Source organism: Poromitra crassiceps (assembly GCF_964638095.1).
Source record: "Poromitra crassiceps genome assembly, chromosome: 15".
Lineage (NCBI taxonomy): Eukaryota > Metazoa > Chordata > Actinopteri > Beryciformes > Melamphaidae > Poromitra > Poromitra crassiceps.
In genome coordinates, this window is record NC_139634.1 from 4461340 (window position 1) to 4468839 (window position 7500).

Sequence of the window (7500 nt, forward strand, 5' to 3'; positions counted from 1 at the left end):
ATACTGTATGTGGATAACAGACTCAATTATAAAGTGGTGGACTGTATGACAGCAGCTGTTGATGATATAATAGAATGTATTACAGTAGAAATATGTATAGAAAAAAAGAAAAATGTAATTGTTAGTTGTATCTATAGAGCACCTGGATCAAGCATTGACATATTTAGTGAATGGATGGAAAAAGTGTTTTCAAAATCAAATCAAAAGGTTATGTTCCTTTGTGGAGATATGAATGTCAACATTCTGAACCCAGACCAGCATAAACAAACTGAGGACTTCATAAACACAATATACAGCTTGGGCTTACATCCTAAGATCACAAGACCTAGCAGAATTACAGCACATAGTGCCACATTAATAGACAATATACTGACTAATGTTTTGGAAAACAATATAGTTAGTGGGCTCCTAGTAAATCACATCAGTGACCATTTGCCAGTATTTGTAGTCTATGGGCCCTATTCTCCCACAGGCCTTCGGCACTAAAACGGGCCTTAACCGCAAAAAAACGTGCCTTGCGCCTGTTTTGGGACGATATCAATATGGCTTTACGCTGCCAAATGCGCTTTAGGCCGAATGGGCGTGGCGCAGTCCCAGAATGGGCCAAAGTGGGCGTGTCGGCCTTAAATCTCGGCGTACTGATATCTTGGCACCTGCCTTAAATTTAGCGCTTTGCGCCTTTGAAAACCAGGCCTATTCACTGCGCCAGTGCACTTGTGCCTCTCCCCTGTCACCCTTCTCTGTCTCTCTCTGAAACCAGGCCTATTCAGTGCGCCAGTGCTCTTCTGCCTCTGAGTCACCCTTCTCTCTCTCTCTCTGACTCCCTCGCTCAAACAGACACAACACATAGCAGCACCCAGCTTCCCATAGGAAATAGCAGTTGTAAGTTTACTGCCTGTGAATGTCCACTCCCAGCATGCAATTGGGTCCTCCATTTCGCTACTAAATAGAGCCGAAATAGATATAAAAGGTAGATCTAAAATAATGTGTAATGGTAAGACAACCTGCAATTGTCGAACATTTCAATATTGGACCAAATAAAACATGAAATGAAACACCACCCTATGTGAAACATATATGTCCTCTTGAGCCTATATATACCCTGTGTGGATTTAACGTGATTTAGGTAAGTGACAGCGGAACGCGCTTCGGAAGCTTCTACTGTCATCTGCTATACTGTGATGTGCGCTCCAATAACTTCGCCCTACTCCACATTTAGTTTTACAATAAAAACACATTTATGCAATGACTTTACATAATGTAGGGTATATTTATGTGCATCATTCTACCTGCAGCAGGGGAGAGAAAACGATATCTTTCTGGACAAACTTTCACCAATCTAATAGGCTATATTTTTCTAGCTGATGCGTTTAGTACATTATTTTCACTTTGATCTTGCTATAGTGTAGCGTATTTACATGCTTGCAGTATTGAAACTGCAGTTAGATTGGTTTGAGAAGCATAATAATATGGAATAATAGCCTATAATGCAGACAGACAGGCTGGATGAAGGGAGGGGGGGGGGGGCAGAGCGTTTGGCTTTCGTCTGGTTTTGCGGGATCACTGGAATTGGAGCTAAAAAGGCAAGCGTGCGATTCGTTTATTGCACTTATCCAATGAGCATGACGGTGCATAATTTTACGCCTAAAAGGCGTGGTTGTAATGCTTTGGGCTGCATCTAGCGCCAGCACGACGATATCAAGTGCGCCTTTCCACGCCCACTGCTTTGATCTGCGCCTGCCGCTCGGCCTAGAAACTGCGCCGATGCAACGATAGGGGCCTATGACTGTAATCATAGGGAGGATAAGGATACCAAAAAATTCATCTATAAACGAGCCAGAAATGAGGAATCCATGACTTTATTTAGAAATGAATTATTAAAACAAAATTGGGATATGGTGTATAAAGTAGAAGATATAGATTTAGCATATGACTAATTTTTAAATATATTCCAATTATTATATGATAAATATTGTCCTATTAAAAAATATAATAGAAAGCAAAAATACAATGATAGTCCATGGTTAACTAAGGGATTACAAAATGCTTGCAAAAAGAAAAATACACTATACAGAGATTTCATAAAGCATAGAAATATAGAGACTGAAAATAAATATAAAAAAGATAAAAATAAGTTAACTAATATTATGAGAACATGTAAGAAAGATTATTATAATAAATTATTGGATTATAATAAGAACAATATTAAAGGTTTATGGAGTGTATTGAATAGTATTATTAGAAACGGATTTAGAGGCTCTAGTTACCCTTCACACTTTATAGATAATGATAAGACCTTAAATAATATGGAGGATGTGGCTAGTGGTTTTAATAAATTCTTTGTTAATGTGGGACCTGAATTGGCTAACCAAATCAAGTCAGATACAACAAGGGAAGGTGTTGAATTCCACAACTTCGATAAGAATCCAAGTTCACTATTTCTTACAGCGGTAGAAGAAAAAGAAGTTATGGACACTGTAAGCAAATTCAAGAACAAAATCTCGACTGACTGTAATGACATCGATATGACAATAGTCAAGAAAGTCATTGATGGAATTTCAAAACCACTAACTCACATCTGCAACTTGTCCTTCCAAACTGGAAAATTCCCAAGTAAAATGAAAATAGCAAAAATCATACCGTTATATAAAACTGGGGATAGACACCACTTTACAAATTACAGGCCTGTTTCACTGCTTCCTCAGTTTTCTAAGATTTTAGAAAAATTATTCAATACAAGACTGGACACATTCATTGAGGAACATAAACTGCTGACTGACAGTCAATATGGCTTCAGAGAAAAAAGAAGTACATCTTTAGCATTAATGGAATTAATTGAAGAGATCACTAATTGTATAGATAATAAAAAATATGCAATAGGAATATTTATAGATTTAAAGAAAGCCTTTGATACTATTAATCATGAGATATTATTAGATAAATTGGAAAGGTATGGTATTAGAGGGGTAGGGCTAAATTGGATGAGAAGCTACTTGATGGGCAGGCAGCAGTTTGTAAAGTTAGGTGAGTACAAGTCAAATCTATTGGACATCATGTGTGGGGTCCCTCAGGGCTCAATTTTGGGCCTTAAACTATTCATACTTTATATAAATGATATCTGCAAGGTATCAAATATTTTAAAATTTGTTTTATTTGCCGACGACACTAATATTTTCTGTTCTGGGGATAATCTGCAGCTGCTTTTGAAGGTGATCACTTCAGAAATGAATAAATTGAAACAGTGGTTTGATAGAAACAAACTGTCATTAAATTTGAACAAAACAAAGATCATGTTTTTTGGAAATAAAAAAATAGACACACAACTAAATGTGATGATAGATAATATAAAAATAGAAAGAGTAGACAAAATAAAATTTCTTGGTGTGATGCTAGACCACAAAATCAGCTGGAAACCCCATATTTCATATATAAGAGCCAAGCTGGCAAGAAGCGTTTCGATACTGGGAAAAACAAGACACACTCTAAATCAAAGAGCATTGTTCACTTTGTATTGTTCACTGATTGTGCCGTATCTTAACTATTGTGTGGAGATCTGGGGTAATACATACAAGAGTAATTTACAACCATTGGTAATACTACAAAAGAGAGCAATAAGGATTGTCAACAATGTAGCATATCGGGAACATACAAACTCTGTTTTTTTACACTTAAGTTAAGTTAAGTTAAGTTAAGTTAAGCTAAGTTATCCTTTATTTATCCCCTTGGGGAAATTCATCCTCTGCATTTGACCCATCCTCTACTAGGAACCTTCCTAGAACTAGGAGCAGTGGGCAGCCACTGTGCAGCGCCCGGGGACCAACTCCAGTTCTTTTGCCAGTAGCTAAATAAAGTAAATACACTGAAGTTAATGGATATGGTAAATTTTAAAACAGCTCAAATCATGTTTAAAGCCAGAAACAATGAACTGCCGGGAAAATACAGAAGATGTTCTCTGACAGAGAGGGAGGTTACAACTTAAGAGGGGAGCTCAATTTAAAGAAACTACTTATTCACACTACCTTGAAAAGTCAGTGCATCTCAATCTGTGGGGTAAATTTATGGAATGGTCTGGAGTTGGAACTCAAACAAAGCACCAACATGGTACAGTTTAAAAGGGTGTATAAAAGAAACATTCTTAGGGGGTATAGAGTTGAGGAAGGGTTATGTTGATTGTATTTATTTTTATTTTTTTAATTTAAGTAATTTAGCAGGTGGAAGAAAATCTAGAGAAGTGGAGACATGCGCTGGAGAGAAGAGGGATGAAAGTAAGTAGAAGTAAGACAGAGTATATGTGTGTGAACGGGAGGGAAGATGGAGGGGGGGGTGAAGATGCAGGGAGTAGAGGTACCAAAAGTGGAGGAGTTTAGATACTTGGGGTCAACCGTGCAGAGTAGTGGGGACTGTGGCAAGGAGGTAAAGAAGAGAGTGCAGGCGGGGTGGTGCGGGTGGAGAAGGATGACTGGGGTGATCTGTGACAGAAGGGTACCAGCGAGAGTGAAGGGAAAGGTCTACAGCAGGGTAGTGAGACCAGCCATGCTGTACGGTCTAGAGACGGTGGCACTGACAAACAGGCAGGTGGCAGAGATGAAGATGCTACGCTTCTCTCTGGGAGTGACGAGGCTGGACAAGATAAAGAACGATTACATCCGAGGAACCGCCCATGTTGAGCAGTTTGGACAGAAAGTGAGAGAGGCAAGACTGAGATGGTATGGACATGTGCGGAGGAGGGAGGTGGGGTACATTGGGAGGAGGATGCTGGAGATGGAGCTGCCAGGAAAGAGGAGGAGGGGAAGGCCCAAGAGGAGGTTCATGGACGCAGTGAAAGAGGACATGCAGGCAGTGGGCGTGACGGAGGACGATGCAGAGGACAGAAACCGATGGAAACAGATGATCCGCTGTGGCGACCCCTGACGGGAATAGCCGAAAGAAGAAGAAGAATTTAAGTAATTTAGTGATCAGAGTAGATTGTCTATATGATGCCAAATTCGTACACAGTATTGTATGGGTATAGTTATGAGTGTATTATTTATAAGTATTATTTATAGATATATAGTAGATAGGTAGATAGATAGAAAAGATATTTATATTTTATGGATTATATAATGTTATATACAGATAGTGATATATTTAAGAAATCATAGAAATTATGATATACATTTATATTTGTAATTATTAATATGGATATTGATGTTATAAGAAGGGGGTAGGAGTATATAAGTCTTTACTTCTTCCTACTCCTTTTTGAACATGTTGAGGTTGATCAATGATTGCATTTTCTTTTTAATTGTTATTTTTATTTTATTTTTTTGTTGCTTAATTTTTATATCATGGCTTTCATTGATATGTTTTTATTTTTTGTTTTATCTGCAAGTTCAAAATAAAGATTATCAAATCAAAAACACACACACACACACAGTCACACAAACACACACACACACACACACACACACACACACACACACACACACACACACACACACACACACACACACACACAGTCACACAAACACACACACACACACACACACACACACACACAGTCTGGGAGAAAATCAGGCCCATTTGGGCTCTGCGCTGAGCTGCACATTCCCGCCCAGAGCTTTGACACGAGCCACTTAAACGATCATTTGTGAAAGAGGGAAAATGACTGAGCTTCAGTTTCACTGAGACACGAATACAGTATTACTTTCAGTGAGATCAAAGGGAAACACACACTCACACACACTCACACACACACACACACACAGTCTGTACTATGTAGTGTTCATATACTGAGAACACACACACACAGTCTGTACTATGTAGTGTTCATATACTGAGAACACACACACACAGGTCTGTACTAGTGTTCATATACTGAGAACACACACACACAGTCTGTACTATGTAGTGTTCATATACTGAGAACACACACACACACACACACAGTCTGTACTATGTAGTGTTCATATACTGAGAACACACTCACACACACACACAGTCTGTACTATGTAGTGTTCATATACTGAGAACACACTCACACACACACAGTCTGTACTATGTAGTGTTCATATACTGAGAACACACTCACACACACACAGTCTGTACTATGTAGTGTTTATATACTGAGAACACACACACACAGGTCTGTACTACGTAGTGTTCATATACTGAGAACAGACACACAGGTCTGTACTATGTAGTGTTTATATACTGAGAACACACACACACAGGTCTGTACTACGTAGTGTTCATATACTGAGAACAGACACACAGGTCTGTACTATGTAGTGTTTATATACTGAGAACACACACACACAGGTCTGTACTACGTAGTGTTCATATACTGAGAACACACACACAGGTCTGTACTACGTAGTGTTTATATACTGAGAACAGACACACACACAGGTCTGTACTACGTAGTGTTTATATACTGAGAACACACACACAGGTCTGTACTATGTAGTGTTTATATACTGAGAACACACACACAGGTCTGTACTATGTAGTGTTCATATACTGAGAACAGACACACAGGTCTGTACTATGTAGTGTTCATATACTGAGAACACACACACACACAGGTCTGTACTACGTAGTGTTCATATACTGAGAACACACACACACAGGTCTGTACTATGTAGTGTTTATATACTGAGAACACACACACAGGTCTGTACTATGTAGTGTTCATATACTGAGAACAGACACACAGGTCTGTACTATGTAGTGTTCATATACTGAGAACACACACACAGGTCTGTACTATGTAGTGTTCATATACTGAGAACAGACACACAGGTCTGTACTATGTAGTGTTCATACTGAGAACACACACACACACAGGTCTGTACTATGTAGTGTTCATATACTGAGAACAGACACACAGGTCTGTACTATGTAGTGTTCATATACTGAGAACACACACACAGGTCTGTACTACGTAGTGTTTATATACTGAGAACAGACACACACACAGGTCTGTACTACGTAGTGTTTATATACTGAGAACACACACACACAGGTCTGTACTACGTAGTGTTCATATACTGAGAACAGACACACAGGTCTGTACTATGTAGTGTTCATATACTGAGAACACACACACACAGGTCTGTACTATGTAGTGTTCATATACTGAGAACACACACACAGGTCTGTACTATGTAGTGTTCATATACTGAGAACAGACACACAGGTCTGTACTATGTAGTGTTCATATACTGAGAACACACACACAGGTCTGTACTATGTAGTGTTCATACTGAGAACAGACACACACACAGGTCTGTACTACGTAGTGTTTATACTGAGAACACACACACACACAGGTCTGTACTATGTAGTGTTCATACTGAGAACACACACACACACAGGTCTGTACTATGTAGTGTTCATACTGAGAACACACACACACAGGTCTGTACTACGTAGTGTTCATATACTGAGAACACACACACACACAGGTCTGTACTATGTAGTGTTCATACTGAGAACAGACACACACACAGGTCTGTA